The 19,759-nt window shown below is 42.4% G+C and overlaps 1 protein-coding gene across 2 annotated transcripts in view; it reads right to left on the bottom strand.

Moving 5' to 3' along the window:
• Nucleotides 1–13,854, bottom strand: part of LOC136864554 (protein Tob1) — a 148,611-nt gene extending 134,757 nt beyond the window's left edge. For both annotated transcript variants that reach the window (XM_067141692.2, XM_067141693.2), the window contains exon 1: nt 13,622–13,854. The gene's annotated coding sequence lies outside the window, so the exon portion shown is untranslated. The remainder of the gene's footprint in view (nt 1–13,621) is intronic.
• Between the last annotated feature and the right edge of the window lie 5,905 nt (nt 13,855–19,759).

The raw sequence follows: 19,759 nt of genomic DNA, 5'->3' as shown, positions 1-19,759 counted from the left end.
TCCAAATGACAGGAAAAGCGGGACTGACAGAAGCTGAGAAATTCGAAAGAAAGATCCTTCGCAAAATAATGGGTCCAAAGATTGTGGATGTACAGTATAGGCTGCGAGGAAGGGAAGAACTTTACCGAGACAATGAAAGGCTAACTGAGTCCATGAGAAAACGGAGACAAATTCTATGGGCATTTATTTAGAATGGATGAGAAGAGACTAACGAAAAGGATTTTCACAATACTAGACAGCAGACCTAAAGTGTCGGACAAATGGTTCAGGGAGGTGAGAAATAATCTCAAACAGGTGGGACTAAATTCAGAAGACATCTCAAACCGAACAAAGTTTAGGTCAGTGATCGACAGATTTCAGGGATTCCATGACGAACCAAAACTTAACCGTGGGTGGACGGAAGAAAGAAGAAAGGATGCTAAAGTTCTGGGCTGTGAGGAAGGCTTCCAGAAACATTTGTTATCTAACGTGGTCTCTAATGGACGTAAACGAATATATAATAATAATAATAATAATAATAATAATAATAATAATAATAATAATAATAATAATAATAATAATAATAATAATAGCTGCAATAATGTAGCTTATTTGAAAATTTACTTTGCTTTCGATGTTTATGGCCACGTCGGTGCCTAAGACATTCCTTCATACGAGGGTTGGGGCAAAAGTCATGGCAACTATTTTTTTTTTCTTGAAGATACCAGTCCGGTTGGAAAATGTGACATATACAGACGAAAGGACAGGGTGTTAACTACATGTGTGGACAATGAATAGCACTGAAATATCTTAACACTAATTTATTACGGTAGTATACAGGGCAATATGGCCTTCCCGGTGCAAAAGAATGACAACACAGTACACAAAGTTGACATGACAAACCTGGGCCTGAAGACCCTCAAAGTAGTCTCCTGCTACTGCCACCACACGCTGCCAACGATGTGGGAGGCGCTGAATACCATCTGCCTCATTTGCCGCACCATGTGTGAATCGGGTTACCTGTTGGCGCACAGCATTAGCAATGTCCTCTCGTGTTGCAAACCGCCTACCACGTAGTGGTTCCTTAATCTTTCGAATGAGATCAAAGTCACAGGGCGAAATGTCGGGAGAGTACGGTGCGTGCTCCAATTCTTCCCATCCCCAACGTCGCAGTAGCTGCCCTACAAACTCTGCTTTATGTGGTTTTGCATTGTCGTGAAGGATTATTGCACTGTCCACAAGATCCGGACGTTTCTCCCGAACGCCACGTCGTACCTGTCGCACCAAGAAGTCCCTGTAGTACTGTGTGATCACTGTTCTGCCATGTGGAACAAAGTGGCAAACAGTGACACCCCTGACGTCATACGCGACGATCACCATCAATCTGACTGGGGAAGGATTCTGACGGACCTTCTGCCTCCTTGGTGATCCAGCATGTCACCATTCCGCGGATTGACGTTTCAGTTCTGGTTCGTGTGCCCTGGCCCAAAATTCATCGATGGCGATTATTCGTGACAAGAATTGATCGTCGTCCTGTTGCCAACGTGCAAGGTGGTCGGAGCATATTGCATAGCGCACCCACCTTTGAACTTCCGTCAGTGCATGCGGTACCCACCGCGATGCGATTTTGCGCAGTTGCAGCTCATTACGCAATATCTTGTGGACGGTGCGTTTCTCGATGCCACTTGCCCTCTCTAACTCCAGTAGCGCCCATCGTTTCTCTTCATCCAGGAGCTGCTCGATGACGGCACGTGCCACGTCGGTCCGCACACTAACAGGTCGTCCGGAACGTTGCTCATCACTGGTTGACACACATCCTTGCTGAAACTTTCCTACCCACCTTGCTACTGTACGGTATGGTAGGGCATTATTCCCAAGGGCTTCCACTAATTCACTGTGTCATTCTATCGCATTTCTCCGTTGGAGAATGGCTATTTTGATGTAAGCGCGTTGCTCAGTACTGGTTACTTCCATCTCGCACGACACATCAAGTGACTGATTTCACAGCCCTCGCTGCGCTACTACCAGCTATCACAGAACCATCTGTTGTTCTGCATACACACTATGCCTGCAGAACTTCCACACGAAACATATTCGTTTGTAATTCGTTCACATATCTACAAGAAAAAATAGTGGCCGTGACTTTTGCCCCAATCCTCGTATATGTATTATTATTATTATTATTATTATTATTATTATTATTATTATGTAAGGAGGAAGTCGTGAATGCCATGAATAAAATGAAGTGTGGAAAAGCGACTGGCCCCGATGAAATTTCTGTCAAGGAATGGAAATGCCTTTGTGAAGAGGGAATAGTTTCTGTGAAATCTGTTGCAACAGAAGTTTCAAGAAGAAATAATGCCGGAGGAATGGCGGGAGAGTATAATAATCCGGGAAGACATCCGGGAAAGCTGTCATTGAAAGAAGGCTTCGGAAGGAGACAACTACACTACTACAGAACAGGAACAGTTCGGTTTTATGCCGGGAAAGGGAACTGTAGATGCTACTCTTGCACAGGTCATGTAGAAACGTAGGAAGAAGAGGACAGAACTACATATTGCGTCCATCAACCTAGAAAATGCTTATGACAGTGTGTCCAAGACATGTATTCGGAGAATATGGACTGTCTGAGGGCAGTGATAGATGATTTGTGAGACGCCAGACGAGACATTCCGCCATGAGGAGTACTGCTCTCCGGTGACGACTGAGACGGATCAGTTTTTTAATAAGAATTAAAAGATTGCCATGAATATTATACCTGTGGGACAGTTTAAATATTAGCAGATGGTGCCTTGTGGAGTCTAATGCTTTTGCCAGGCCAATGTAAATTACATCCTTGAGTCTTGTTTGCGATGGCGGACTACGAATAGGACTAATATAAAGTAAATCTGAAAGACTAGAGACCGCAAATAACATGAGTGTTTTTAAACTATTCTCGTCATTGAGCTAAGAAACAACTAAATGTTAACATATCATACGTTATCTCTACCCTAACAAAATTTGAAGTGAAAATCAATGCAATACAGTATGTAGGTCTAATGTAAATCCCAAGAGTAGTGTTAGGCCTAAGTTCTGAAAATTCTTTAATTTTAACCGCTCACTTGCTGAGCTACTCCAATGTTACGCGGTAAAAGATCATGTGACATGGCTCATGAATGGACTAAAACAGCAAGATGTCTGGTGGAAAGGTTTGATGACCAGGAGGCCAACTACACCCTCAAATACCGCCTATCTCCGTGAGGATAGAATCCACTAGCCTGCGCTACTGAGGTTGGGATGTTTTACTGACATATTGTCTCCTACACATAGGAGAATGCACAACTTGAATGGTTAGTACAAACACTTCATCAATTTACAACGCGAGTTAGCCACAAATACCCCGTGACCCTTCGTTTCCTCCATTACTGACCTCTTATCCCACCCTCTACATTTTAATACAGGGCTAGCGATATTATTCCAACAGTTATTGAAACAATATAGATCTATTAATAACTGATGGGTGATAAGACAAAATTTACACGCACTTAACAGGTTAAAAATACGATTTCTTAAGTTGAAAAGTAACTTGGAACCGTTTCATTTAATTTTATTTGTACAGTCACTCAAGACAAGAATGAGCTCACCTCTCTCAGGAACAACCGAACCTGTAGAAATATTATTTGTTGTGAGCAGAGCGGTGGTAACTAGGGGTGGCCGAAGTTGGCACCCGTCCAGGCCATCAACACTAACTGAGGCGTCAAGGACGGGACAATTGATCGATTAAACTTATTCCTTGTTTACAACTGGAACCTTGTAAATATTTGAAGTAAAAATTACAAATTTCGAACAACTTAAAACTAATATAGAATAAGTTACCTACATCTTAATTAAAATGTTTAAAAATAGTCTTAAAAGGTTATTATTATTATTATTATTATTATTATTATTATTATTATTATTATTATTAATCTGACTACAACATTTGTAAGCTGCCACCAGGACAAAATATTTAACTTTTCTTCAATTTAAATGAAAATATGGTAGCTTCAAGGTCAAGTCCACCAATAGCCGGGACACAGATTATGAGGCCAGTGATTCTTAGAGACTAGCTTTTATTTGTAGATGAAAAATGTTGCATTCAAGATTACAGGCATTTAGCGTTTTCTCTTAGTATCGCCTCATTACTCTGGAGTGGTCTGAAAAGAAAACCTACTAAGACAACTAATTTCAGTACACCGCACGTTTAGCTCATTTATATGCATTAATAAAGATTGCCATTCACAAACCAGTGATAGTGAAATATGCTTTAGAGAGTCTTAGACCAATTTCTTTTCAAATTCACCCCATGAACCCTGAACTTACGCTATTATCAGGCACCCCAATTAGATAATTATGCCCTTACAAGGCACACCTTATAGGGAAGGATCTGACGCCGCACGTCCTTAGGGCCTCGTTTTGCTCCTACATGTTTGACCCGGGCACAATAATGTGGGTATCTTGACGCTGACAGTCTATATCTACTTCAGGATTTACTGCAAGGACACAATTTGTGAGCATCACTACGAATCTAGGGAGTGCCGGCTCTCTCTGCAGTCAAAATCTATTCAGCCGTCTTCCCGTGATGACCGAGACAGACTTTCGATCTTTGTATACTTATCAGAGATAAAATCTAAGCATGAAATGTACAGACAATGTTATAGAAGATGTGATGAAAGAGAACTCAAACCTCTCCCTTCTTCCAAACGCACTTCACACAGTGTTTTTGAACACTCGAATCATACAGCCTTCTTACATTCTCTTTTGTGGGCAAATGTGACAAATTTTCCTGTTATGCTTTTTAACCTCTCCTGAAATACAAGGATAACCACCTCCGGAAGCTCTGTGGGACCACTCTCCGCTTTTCAGCCAGTGGTTTAGTTTACTCTTTACTTTGCCGCAGTTTGAATAAACAGTCCTTCGTGAGAGAAGAGATTTTTATCTTAACACCACAATATGCATAATTTCGGCAACTACTTCACCACGTCCACGAAGATGAAAGGCTGACTGATGGAGTAGCCTACTTGTACCTACCACCCGGCTTCTTGGGCGAATGTTCGGTGTCGTGGCCTTCGGTTCAAAGGATCCCGAGTTAGATTTCCGACCGAGCCTACGATTTTAGCAGAGTCTGGTTTATTCGTCCAACTCGAGGACTGTTTCTCGACACACACCTCTTCATACACAACAGTGCGCGGTTAGAATCACGTCGATGTGAGCTTGCATTTGAACCTCACTGTCGACATCCCTTCAGATTTTCCCCGGCTTCCCATTTTCACATCAGGCTGTCCCTTCCCACTCCTAGCCCATCGTCACTAGAAGGCCCAGTCTGAGTTGATGCAACACACATACATCCCTCCATATAAACGTGTCAGGAAGGGAAGTCAGCCGTAAAACAGGACCGAGTCCAACTTCCATCTCCGAGAGCAGTTCGCGCCCCCACAGTGTTCTGTCTGGCTTCCACTTTCTTTAATTACTTCCTTGACCACAATAACGAATGTGGTTTACCTTCCAGTTCTTTCTGCGAGGCGAGGTGTGACATCTGAAAGAAAACTCAGAATAAGACGGTAAGTAAACAATGCACGCCTCATTTCTAAAAGAACGGCGCCTTTCTCAAATTTCTGAGTGACTGATTTTACTTTAGTGTATTCTTGAGAACTTTGACTCAACCTTAGTAGAATTGTAATTTGGTTACAGTCCACATCCGTCCCACATGTATAATTAGATAAGCAATATTTTAGTTCTCAATTAAGAAAACTATTTTGTCACTAATATTTGGAATGTAGGAAGAAATGCATCTCCATGCTTACAAGTTCAGAGAAAAGTGGTCTGTAGTTTAAGCACAAATATAGGCAGGATTTTACATCTTCATCGCTCAGAAAGGTCCTATATTTCGACGTCATCATTTTAATTTGCGAGAAGGCAGTCGCGATCGACGTTTTGGGCAGCCAGTACGAAGGTACAGTTTATCAAGGTCACTATCGGCGATTATATTGTTTGTGGGTTTTTCTCTTCAAACCGGGAGACACCGAGTCAAAATATTTACAAGTAGATCATTACTGCATAGAATATTTATGCTAGGGAAATAAATCACGGTAAGGAAAAAGTACGAAATTATGTCGACGTCTAGTTTTCCATTTTCATACAGAAATTTATTTTTAATCTTCCCTTTCCGAGCAGGTAGAGACAGTAACATTTACAGGTGCTGTTCCTTGTGTAGTAAATACTGTATAGGCAGATCCATTTTCTAGCATATGAACGAGGCGAGATGACTGCACGGTGTGGATCGCGTAGCTGTGGGCTTGCACTCGGGAGATGAGTTCGAATCGCACTGTCGGCAGCGCTGAAGATGGCTTTACGTGGTTTCTCGGGCACATGTTGGGGCTGTAAAGCCACGGCCGCTATTGTCCCAATTCCTGCGTCGCTACATTAAACCACTAGCGAAAAAACAAAGTTGGCGAACGACCGAAGGTAGTAGGAATGGAGCTATCCTTTCATAAAAAATAAGAGCTACAAATGTACACACAATAATTATGCGTGTAATTTCAATATGCTGAGCCCGATACGTTAATCTTGCAACCCTACAGAGTACCGACTATTTTTATTTCTTACACATTAATGGCTTTCACAATATGAGAACTGTTAATTTTTCATTGCTTATTTTCCTCCCATTTCGTGCGAAATTCTTTGTAATTTCTACGCGTTAGTGTGTCAGATGCTATGAAAGTCCTGCCTTACTGAATGTTTGGCTTTAGAAACTGAATAAAGCACTAATGGAGGTAGTATAAGGTTTAGAAACTCACACCAATCCTAAATGTGAATCAACTACTTCAACCTTACTTTACTTTTATTAATTTTTTAAAAGTCCTTACGGTGACTGATCATTTCTCTAGGAAGGCAGAAATGACAAGCAACCACCCTCTACAGTCATGTAATTAATACAAAACCAGCCCAGGTGCACGAGTGTGAGAGTTAAATGCGAGGTACAATTCTCGTGTCGTCGATACTAACGTTATTGAGTTTACGTCCTACTAACAACTTTTACGGATTTCAGAGACGCCGGATTGCCCTTAATTATGTCCAGCAGGAGTTCTCTTACGGGCCAGCAAATCTAATGAGGCTAGTTTATTTGAGTACTTTCAAGTTACGAGACCGAGCCGAGTCAGAACCACATGTCGAGTACCGTCATCTACTACTACAGCGGCCTCAGAATGATTACGTTTTAATGTATTACTAACTACTTATGCTTATATTTTGATTAGCTGAACCACACAGCTAAAAGCGAAAATCAGATATTAGTATTCCCGGATTTCATCCTTACTTTTTTTTAAAGTAGAACACACTGTTTACCTTGTCGCCCGCATTTTTAAGGTTCTTTATTCTTCATACTACAGGGCTGGTGTCAATCTATTTGTAATTTGGAAGTCATAAAACGTTGGGTTTAAAGTTATCGTGAATATTGTTCTAAACATATTCTGAACACAGAGCTGGAAAATAATCCAATATTTTGTGAAATAATAGCCTTCATTAGTCAGTCCCAAAAGGGTCTATTATACAGTAAGGAAGTGGTAAGAAGCTAGTAATTTTATTTTGGCACTTTCCTTGCTATCTGACATGGCACGAAGGCAAGTTTCGGTGTAAACGAAGAACTAATTAACAGACACTGACTGGGATTCGAACCGCGGCCAATTTGGTAAGAAGTCTATCTCGCTCGGCTTCGAGCTCCAGAAGATCATATGTTAGCAACAAACTATCTCGCTCGGCTTCAAGGTCCAGAAGATCATATGTTAGCAACAAACTATCTCGCTCGGCTTCAAGCTCCAGAAGATCATATGTTAAATTCTTCGGATAAACAACTCTCAACCATGGGGAGAAGAATCGCAGCCTATAGCTTAGATGGCTCAAAGCGTGTCACAATGTTGTATACGATACAAACTGAAATGTATCTTCTGTGATTACGTCCTTATAGAAGACAGTTCGTTATTATATTATTATTTCCTAGGAGAATGCACGGTACAATTTTCCCATTAGAGCAAAGGCAGAAGCACAGTTCCTCGAGATAAGCTGTCGAGTTACCTACAACACAACAATGCCACCGACCTTAGCCGGGATCGAACCCATTAACCGTCAATGATTATCTACATCACAAGGATTAGCACGCAATATCCCCAAGCCATTTATTACAGAAGAAGTTGAGTTTCTTGAACCTATTCACGACATTTTACACGTATCTACGTGATAAGATTACCAACGCCTTGCTTGCATCCGTCTCTTCGCACAGGCAAGAAGACAATGTAGCTTCTACATGTCTCAGCCTCAATGTTCATGATGGTATGGAAATGGCTGAATAAGATTAGTGTCAGCTATGCTGAAATAGGGTACACAGTGAGGGAAAACACTTCATTCCTCATCTTGTCCATTATGTGCTGGGTCTTATTCCCTATAACCACATAACCTTCGGCAGATGATTTGCCGGAGGCAGTCTATCACCATCACCACTGATCTGGCCGGTTCCATGGACAAATGGTTAGCGTGCTGGCCTTTGGTCACAGGGGTCCCGGGTTCGATTCCCGGCGGGGTCGGGAATTTTAACCATAATTGGTTACTTCCCCTGGCACGGGGACTGGGTATGTGTGTCGTCTGCATCATTTCATCCTCATCACGACGCGAAGGTCGCCTACGGGTGTCAAATCAAAAGACCTGCACATGGCGAGCGGAAGTCCTCGGACACATCCCGGCACTAAAAGCCATTTCATTTTTACCACTGATCTGCATTTAGGATAGTCGCCCAGGTGGCAGATTCCTTATCCATTGTTTACCTAATCCTTTTCTTTAATCATTTCAGAGAATTTGGAAAATTAATGAAAATCTCCCTCGATAAATGATTCCAATCCCCAACTTCTCTTCCTTTAAACTAATATTTGCCTTAATTTGCCCTCTTGAATTCCAACCATCTTCATATTGTGATCTTTCCTACTTTCAAAAACACCACTCAAACTTATTTGTCTACTAAATGAAATGGCGTATGGCTTTTAGTGCCGGGAGTGTCCAAGGACATGTTCGGCTCGCCAGGTGCAGGTCTTTTGATTTGACGACCGTAGGCGACCTGCGCGTCGTAATGAGGATGAAATGATGATGAAGATGACACATACACCCAGTCCCCTTGCCAGCGAAATTAACCAATGATGGTTAAAATTCCCGACCCTGCCGGGAATCGAACCCGGGACCCCTGTGGCGAAAGGCCAGCACGCTAACCATTTAACCATGGAGTCCGACTGTCTACTAAAATGTCATTCCACGCCATCTCTCCACTGACAGCTCGGAACATATCACTTAGTCGAGCAACTCGTCTCCCTTCTCCCAAGTTTTCACAGCCCAAACTTTGTAACATATTCGTAACGCTACTCTTCTGTGGAAAATTATCCAGAAAAATCGAGCTGCTTTTCTTCGGATTTTTCCGGTCAGCTCGATGGGAAACAAATGTGCAAACCTGTTGAGGAGTAAGAAATTGTGCTGTTTCTCTAACACAATGATGCGTATGGCCTGAATGAACTTTTTCCTGGAATCAAAATACAATATTCGTGGCTATCTCAAAGTTATTTCCCCTTATTTACAAGACTTTTCAAATTTCGATGAACAAAAACATCGATTTAAAAAGAAACATCCCTACATGGGATAGTTTTCCAGCCTCGTCGCTAGGAATGGGTCAACCCAATGTGTTATCCTACGAGACAGGAGCTCAAAAAGTTCAATAAAACGGCTCTACCCGCCAGCTGTTCGTAAAGCAGGGGTCGGTGGTTCCTGGGAGCGCCGCATTCAATCAATACCGCCACAAACTAAATTTCAGATGCGAGATACAGGAACTGATGCCTTACCTACGCCATCCTCAAAGTCTACAAGACCGTGAAAAGATTTCTACAAAATCAAGACAATGAATCGCCGTAACAATGAGCAACTCTTTAATTTGGTAACAAACGTTTTTCAGATGGTAAACCCCGTTCCTGCAAGATGAACAGCGAACTTGGAAATCTGGAATGCTTCAAGAATTCTATAAGAAAGAAATGCAAGACTGGAAGTCAACGAAATACCTATTTATACTAGCACATTGCGAAAATCATCCTCTCAGCACGAAGGAAAATTTCTCCGAATATAAAGTAACATCTGCTTGTAGGGAAATTGATGTTCGCTTTCAGAAATAGGTTCTATTAATATATATTAACACAAAGTGAAGGGAAAAAATATCTGCTTTCCAAAATTTAGCAGACGACGTTCACATATGACAACACAGCACAACAATCCTAGTATAACGCAACGCGACCCACATCCTAGCACGCGTGCGCGCAGCGACATTGATCCCAGCTGAGAGCCCCGCCCTCACTGGCATAACCACCATCTTGCGACATTACAACACTATTTTTCAGTTTACTGCATAAGTTGGTCAAAATATGGAAAGAATGATGAGTACAAAGCGTAGTCAACATTCTCACTTTCCAAATAACAGAATATGGGCTTTCCTTGTCTCCTTGTCCTTACAAATCCGCTGCGTCAAGAGGAAGATTTGCAGCTAACGAACGAGATGTGAAAACTCAAGAACTAGAAGTTCTGATCGGACGACCGGCACCGCTAAATAGAGCTGAACAGTGAGAAATATACATGAGAGGGGAAAACTCATTTCTCTCCATCAGAGAATAATTAACTGGTATACCTCGTAGCAGGTAAACATTAACAGACAAATCAATGCGGGAAGACTGGGAATATTAAGCTTAGGCTGTCATGTGGCCTATTTGGCAGTAATGCAAGGCCACTAGCTGTCACGTGAATGTGTCGTCACGGCACGCGCTTGGCACGACCTTGCCACATGAGCACATACACCTCGTTGAAACTGACAAGGCCAGTTTCAACAACTCATATTACCTAGAGTCTCTGTACATCGCAAACTCTAGGGCTCCGGGTAGAATTTTTGGTACTTCAACCTGTCAAATGTTTTTAACGTACGAGCGTTCCGCTCCTTCATGCAGCGAGACTGACTTTAATATTAGTAGGCGCTAGTGGGTTATATGCTGTATACGAAGTTGAATATGTGTAAAGTAAAGAGCAGATACTGTACTTCTCAATCAAGAGGTTATATGAAAAATGGTCGCAAGGACTGAAAAGTGCCACTTATTAGAATTTCTGATAGGTAACAGTTTTATCCTTCCACCGCAAGCATGAAGAGTCAAGTTGAGGACGATACCATATTCGAAAATAAAAACGACCGTGTGTAACAATTTCCTGAGTTAATAACTCATAGCAGTTAACGGGAATTACCACAAAACGTGAATTAGACTTAGATTATGAGAAAGATCTACCACGGTAAGCGAGGTGATGGTCGGCGTATGCCCTGTTAATTGTGTTTACACGCCTGCCATCCAACCCAGAGCAACCTTGGCGGGCCTTCCGCTGCGCTGAATTGCGTAATGATGAAAGTGGAGGAGAGTTGTTCTGACACTGAAAAGCCAAGCGAACGTTTTTGTTCTTCAGTGCTATGGGAACCCGCCAGAGTGCAAGCCAAGGTCATGTCCCCCCCAACCTATTTTAAACGCCCAGGCTGAAGTCGGTCCTGGATAAAACAGGTGTTAGAAGGGTCTCCACACATCCAATGAAACTTATTTAGAGGTGGACATACTTCTGAGTGTCTCGATAATTGCTTGTTTCCTGTCGTTTCAAGGTTTTCTCCATGAAATTAATTTCCCAGAGACATGAGACTTCTACCCTTGCCAGGCAGTTCTGAATAAGTGTACAACGAACATTAATAAAAATGAGACGTCAATAGCCATCAGATTCAAACCGACTGATTAAAGTCATTCGCAATGCAGTAAAATCCAACACTTAAAATTAAACGTAAAAAAAGCAACCTTCGAATAAAGTGTTTACATTAATATTTCAATTTAGTAAGTGCACTGTTGCAATACAACTATCTTCCAATTTGATCGAGTCTAACATACTCTTCAAACGGAAAATGCATGAAACCTCCAACTACCAAATTAAAAAAAAAAAACAATGTTGAGACGAAATTTGTGCTGCACCTTCATGATACTTCCTGTTAACACGTTCAGTTATTATTGTTGAGATGAAAAGGGGAGGAGATAGATATAAGGTAGCGATTTTTTCCCCGACAGATTTTTACAAGTTGAAAATGGTACTTTCGTAACAAGGGAAAAACATTCTTCACTTCTAGTAATCACTTCAATCGTGCGTGTCGTGAAGTAGCTGGTGAAAATTTTGAGTTTAGTGGTTCGGAAGTGTGAAAAGCCAGGATATAGGCTACTCATCAGTATGGCCGCCTATCGTCTATTCATATAAACAGACGTCAAGTTAATCTTTCATAATTCATTATCGGGAAGCACGGAGTTCTTAATTACGACAGAGAATTCAGAGACTCGTTAAAAAATTCCCGACTCTGGACTCTACGGCTATATATTAAACATGCGGTAGTAGTGGAAAGTTCCAACTCTTTTCCTAAGCTAGTATAGCGTCGTCCTATTGATCCTATACTGCTTCTCTCTGCGGTTCCTTGGCAGTCTTCACTCATTACATTCAGAAAATAGAAAAACTTACTCTCTGAAGTGTTGGATGGCCGACTGCAATTCAGTGCAGTGGGTGGGATCTTGGGCTTATGATGTCGAGACTATAGTCGAGGAAAATTGAGCGGCTTGGGTCTTCCCGTGAAATTACGATGATTTTACTGTGAACATCATTTAACACACAAATCAACGGCAACGATAAGTGACCCCCTAGTATATCTATAGCATTTTAAGAGACGGGTACATCGCAACTGAATAACTGGAATGGAACTTCGACTTTCAAGAAACGAAGTTAATCTGATCATTAGAAACTGTTTACATCTACTGAAGCTCGGTTGTGAAAGAAAATATCTAGGTCAGGAGAATGGTACAGTTTTCATGAATTATCGCGGTGACAAGATTTTTCCTGATTCCGGGAATGAACCTGTGATCATACTACATAATTATTGCGTTGGTTTGCTCACTGCCTTGGGAGGACTTCTCATAATAAAAGTAATAACGGACGGAAGCATTTCCATTATTGTAGAACACTTTCGATCTCCCCCGCCCCCACATTATGTCGATTCCATGGCTGTCTAATTACGCAATGCCTTGCTACAAATTGCAAGCATTTGACCTACGTAAAGATCCACGCCTCTTCCCGAAAGAATTTATTACAATGACGAAACCGCTGTAGATATCGTCCCTTACAAGGGAAGGAAAAACGGTGACAACTTTTTGTGAACGCCTTATACACACACAACGATAAAGTTTGTTTGCTTGGTTGGCGATAGCTTTCCATACGAAGACACAACTAAGTGCTGAACGTGGTAGAATCCATATTTGCGAGACACGTATATGCTACGCAACTGAAGTAGCAGCAAAGTCGGTCATTACGAACTATGGTAGTAACTTCACACACGGTATTTTACAAGACTGAAACACATCCCTAAAAAAAAATCGTATTAATCGTCATTCAATTTTCAGGCACTTCACAGACGTGTCTGTAATGGTGGCGATGAGTATGTCGCAGCTCTAGTTTACAGCAAAACACACACACTGAATACAAATCTGAATACTTTGCTTACCTTAAATTGTTGTAATTTCTCGCTGATTCAGAACCGGTAGACAAGTGCCGATCGTTCCTTATATTAGCATCCCTCTTCTCTTGTAGTTATTATTTACGGTATAAAAGTACAAAAATACAAAAAAGTGTCCGTTCGCAATTTTTTCCTTCGTATTTCACTCAGGTCTGGTGGTTTCTTGTAGCACTCATTCACTTGATCTTAATCGTATCCCAGCTCCTGCTCCACCCCCTAGAGCGACCACAATGATAGTGGGCACGCCAGGCTCTGCTACTTGACTATATGGTATGGTGTTTGACGTCATCAAATGACGTCGCTGCTTGCCGTTGCCACGGGCAACTTGCAGACAAGACAGACGCGCCTGCTGCGGGTGAACTTGGAATCACTAGCTTTTATTTCCTACAGAACCTAGCGGCTGGATCGAATCCTGCTGGGACCGGCTTGCCCGCCCACTAACGCACTGACCTCTAACTGCAGAACTCATTGTAGATGTGGATTAATTAATCCATACGTGAGGGTACAGGTAACGTTGTCATTTCAGCGTTTTAAATACTCACTTACTTTGAAAATATATTTGGATTACCCTGCTAGGGCATATAGCAAAGTGAAAGCACATATACCCTTACATATTGTGATCCAACATTCAGTCTGTAAGCCACTGTGCACGAACTGCTTATAAATAACATCGTTGTCTTATCTGATTCTAATAATTTTGACTGACATCGTTACGTAGCCTATGGTGTGTAAGATTTACTCCTAGTCCTCTTCAAAGTAATCCAGAAACATTCCAACCTATTCACCTGGGTTTGACTCCCGGCGTTGCTACGAATTTAAATAATAATAACAATAATAATGATAATAATAATAATAATAATAATAATAATAATAATAATAATAATAATAATACCGGGATAGAGTGGATTCGAATCCCACTGTCGGCAGCCCTGAAAATAGTTTTCCGTGGATTCACATTTTCACACCAGGCAAATGCTGGGGCCGTACCTTAATTAAGGCCACGGCCGCTTACTTCCAACTCCTAGGCCTTTCCTATCCCATCATCGCCATAAGACCTATCTGTGACGGTGCGACGTAAAGCCACTAGCAATAATAATAATAATAATAATAATAATAATAATAATAATAATAATAATAATAATAATGTTATTGTTTATTTGTTCTACCGACTACTTTTACAGTTTTTGGAGACGCAGAGGTGCCGGAATTTTGTCCCGCGGAAGTTAGTTTACGTGCCTGTAAATCAACAGACACGAGGCGGACGTATTATCATCGGACTCCCGTGGGGGTTTTCTTGCATGTTCCCCTATCGGGGTGGATAGGGGCCCTCCGGACTTGTCTGGAGGGTCTGGAGGAAATAAAATAGCCTCTCGCGGACCAAAAACAGGTATTGCCAGAAAACGTCTTGAGGCAGTGTGATTGTTACTAGCCCAAGCCAAGGCTTGGAAGTGGAAACGTCGCCTACACATACTAGAGAGGCATCCATGTTACCGCCGCATGGTGATACGATGGTTCAGGTGAAGTGGGTGCTGGTGATTGAGATGAAAGTTCACTGCGGTGTGCTGGAACCAACACATCACTTTGCCCTACGTAGCCTGAACGAGCCATGGGCTGGGAATGGGGTGAACCCGACCTAGGGGGAACCCATGACTGTGCACTCAGTCATGGTGATGACAAGTGGGAACCACGTGAGTAGGTCTACTGAAGATGGAACAAACCTGGTCGTGTTCGGGCTAGGGGCGGACTGCTGGATGGACGGCTGAGGGGCGCGGTGCCTGCTACGGAGAGTCTGAGTTGCAGGAGGACAATGTCTGGCGGAATGCCTCATCACGGGTGGTGAGAACGCCGCTCAGGACCCTAGAAGGGGCAAAAACCCTACGTCATATATAACCAAAGACATTCCAAATGAACCACCTAAACAAATACCAAGGGAAGCTATGGAAGCTCCAGAAGAGCAGGCCCAGCGGCAGGCCCAAGAAGAGAATATGGAGACAGAAGCCCCAGTAGGGCAGGCTGAATCCAAATCTGAAGAAGAAACAGAAGAAGCAACAGGAAAGCAGACTTCTGGACAAAAGGAAACAGGAGATTTCATTGAGAAAGACCTGAAGATATCGGCATCGAAACTAAATAGGATGCATATAGATAGACCACCGCGCACAAGTGCCTACTACAAGGAAAAGAAGAAGGCGAGGAAAGAAGCCAAGATAGTGGCTGGGACTTGGGTGGGGAAGAAGCCAAGGAACAGGGATCGGCGAGACGCTATGCCAAGGACTACGCCCAAAAGGCCAAGGTCGGAGGAAAGCATGTCATCAAGTTCGGCTACAAAACCGCCCTACAAGAAACAGAAGGAAGAAAAAGGCATGTCCTTATCGGAAAGACTATCCTCATTTAAGGTCGCAATAATACCTAAGACCTTACCAGAGGGAAAAACTCAAGGATGAAGACGTACACTGAATTGCCATCTGCTCTGATAGCACAAATGAAGCCACTGTCAGACGGATGTCTGCCAGGCTTCCTTGAGTCACCAAGGCTGGAAAGTGGAGCTATGGTACTGATCTGTGCAAATTCAGAAACAAAACGTTGGCTGGAACAGACAGTATCAAATTGTAACCAACGGAATAGGAAGGCCCTAGAGGTGGCGGACGCAGAAAAGGCGCTGAACACGACCGAGGTCATCACCAAGTTCCGATCTCCTTTTGACAAGATGAAAGTGGAGGATGTTCTTGTCGGAATCAACCAGCACGAAACCAAACTTCTAACGCAAGAGTGGAGAGAGATGAATGCCACTTCAATCGACAAGACAGGAAGGGCAGTCGTTTTAGCCCTTGGTGAAACAGACTTTGAAGAGCTCAAAAAGAGAAGCCTTAAGGCTGAGCTCGGACTTGGGCAGATCAAGTCATCTGGGGAAAACGAAACCCAATGTTGATAAAGATGGTGCTGGACCTTCAGCAATCCTTCATGCCAATCTTCAGCATAAAAAGCAGCTGTGGCCAATTTCGCCAGGAAGTTCAAGTCCGGGGCTATTGACGTGGTTCTTATTCAAGAGCCTTGGTAATCAAGGGCAGAGTAGCAGGACTGGCGGAATCTGGAGGTAGGCTGATGTACCATACAACATTCGGAAATACCTAGAACAAGTTTCCTTGTGAACAGGAAACTAAAATGTCTTATGTTGCAGGAACACTGTTCACGGGACTTAACCGTGGCCAAGAATAAACTTAGAAATTGGGAGGGACCCAGAGAAATAACCATAGGCTCTGCATACCTCCCATATTACTCAACTAATCTCCCCCATCAGAAGAAGTTAAGAACCTAATTTGCAATGCAAAGAGAAACGGCGAACACCTAGTCCTTGGAGCAAATACAAATTCACACCACACGGCATGGGCAGCACGAACTGCAATGCAAGAGGTGAGTCTTTACTAGAGTTTATTATTGCAACTGAGTTGACGATACTAAACCTAGGAAACAAGCCTACATTTATAAATAAAAATCGTGGGGAGGTAATAGACATTACACTAAGCACTACGCATATTGCAAACTTTATTAAAGACTGGAAGTTACTGGAGGAACTATCATTGGCAGACCACCAGCACATCCAATTTGCAATAGATGCGAGACTATGTGGGATTGAGATGTACAGAGACCAAAAAAGAACTAAATGGAATAGACACAGAGAAGTTCTAGGGAAGGCTGTACAAAAAATTCCAACTAACGTGAGAGGACAGAAAGAATTTGATGAGGCAGTGGAACTACATCCTATTAGAAGAGGCCATTATAGACTCATTCCATAACAACTGTCTTCTCAAAGAAAAGAAAAACACCAAGAAAGTAAGGTGGTGGAACAAAAAACTAGCCAAAATGAAAAAAGAGGTTAGGGTGTTGTATAGAGTATCATCTAGAAATGGTATGTGGGACGATATCATAGCAAACTCACTGAGTATAACCTAGAGATACGGAAAGCAAAAAAAATCTTGGGGACTGTCCTGTGACAAAGTGGAATCGTACGCTGAAACAGCAAGGCACAGAAGGTTCTGAAAGCAATCCATATAAATCAAGTGAGGATACTAGAGAAACCAGATGGGTCATTTACTCAGGCGGGGAGGGGTACGCTGGAGATACTAATGGCGTGTCAATTTCCTGAGGCTGAGGAGATGACAGAAGAAGAAACGGTTGGAACAGTGACCGGTGCTCGAAGAAAAGACTGGAACTGTGCCAACAGAATAATAAAGCATAACCATGTAAAATGGGTAATCGACACGTTTCATCCTATAAAGGCTCCGGGATCAGATGAGATACTTTCGATACTCCTACAGGAAGGACGGGAGATACTCGTCAATGCCTTGTCGGACCTTTTCAGAGCTAGTCTAGCTTTAGAGTACGTGCCGAAATCATGGTCTGAAGTTAAAGCAGTATTCATACCTAAGCCTGGAAGGGCAAATTATGCTCAAGCCAAAGCATACAGACCATTATGTTTAACCTCCTTCATGCTGCAAGCAATGGAGAAAATTCTGGATAAATATATCAGAAGAATGGTGCAACTGAACTCAACGTTACATGAAAATCAGTTTGCATATAGACCTGGCAGATCCACTGAAGTAGCACTCCACCAGTTGGTTTGTAAACTAGAGGGAAGCTTAGAACATAAATAAATTGCACTGGCGGCATTTCTAGATATAGAAGGAGCCTTCAGCAATACAACTTATGACTCTATGCTCAAAGCATTGGAAAAGAGCAAGGTGAGTAAAACCGTCGTCAAATGGATTAAATCCATGTTAGATGGAAGGAAGATAAAAGCAACCCTGTTGGAAGAAACGCTGACGGTTAGGGCCATCCGAGGTTGTGCTCAGGGAGGAGTTCTTTCACTTCTGCTGTGGAACCTCGTGGTGAACAAAATCGTAGCTATGCTAAACGAACAGAGTTTTTATACACAAGGATACGCAGATGATCTAGTGATTGTGGTACGAGGTAAGGTGATGAGTGCTATCCAGGACCTCATGAAAAGATCATTTAACCTTGTGGAGAACTGGTGTCGCGAAGAACAACTATCAGTCAACCCGAACAAGATAACTCTGGCCCCTTTTGCAAGGAGGAGAAAATTAGAGGGAAAGAGATCACTGAAGCTATTTGGACAAGAACAGGCAGAAGAACAGGCACTGCACCTAGGTGTAGTGTTAGACAAAAATCTAACCTGGAATCCACATATAGAAAGGAACATAACCCAGGCCAAGAAGTTGCTGTACGCATGTAAAAGAGCCGTCGCGAAGACATGGGGCCTAAGACCATAATGGTAATGTGGATATACACAACGATCACTAGACCGTTGATGCCCTATGCTGCAATCATCTGGTGGCAGAAAGTAAGTCAAGGAAAAGTCAGCAGTAGATTGGATAGCCTACAGAGAATGGCAAGCATAGCCAAAACTGGGGCTATGAGAACCACGCCGACAGAAGCCTTGAATACTTAACTAGACCTCCCATCACTATGCAATTTCATAAAAGGATAGGCTAGAATGAGTTCATATAGATTGGCGCAATCAGAGTGCTGGAATGTACAAAGACCTAATCTAGGGCACTGTAAAATGAACAGAGTAATAACAGAGGAAGTTCTACACATGCCTTCTGATCATATGATACCAAAGTACAACTTTGAGAAGCCGTTTGAGACCCAGATAATAAGAAAGGAAGACTGGCATATCAACAGATTGAATACTGAAAAATAAGATATAGTGTGGTGGACTGATGGCTCAAAGACTGTGGATGGCACAGGAGGAGGAATCAACGGGGGAAGACCTGAGAGATCAATCCAGATGAGCCTGGGCAAACACACTACAGTCCTTCAAGCTGAAGTGATAGCTATCACAACATTTCTTGAAGAAAATCTGAAAATGAACTATAGGAATAAGAACATTTTCATTTTTACGGACAGCCAAGCGGCCATTAAGGCACTAGAAGAATTCCGGATAATATCCAGAATTGTCTGGTATTGCCATTCACTTCTCCTGAAGCTCTCAAAGTACAACATTGTCAAAATAATATGGGTACCAGGGCATGCTGGTATAGAGGGAAATGAAAAGGCAGATAAACTGGCCAGGAAAGGGGCAGAAACATATTTTGTAGGCCCAGAACC

Source organism: Anabrus simplex, chromosome 2, assembly GCF_040414725.1.
Source record: "Anabrus simplex isolate iqAnaSimp1 chromosome 2, ASM4041472v1, whole genome shotgun sequence".
Taxonomy (NCBI): Eukaryota; Metazoa; Arthropoda; class Insecta; order Orthoptera; family Tettigoniidae; genus Anabrus; species Anabrus simplex.
Note: the sequence above shows the minus strand (reverse complement) of the source record. Positions and strands in the feature narration are given on the sequence as shown.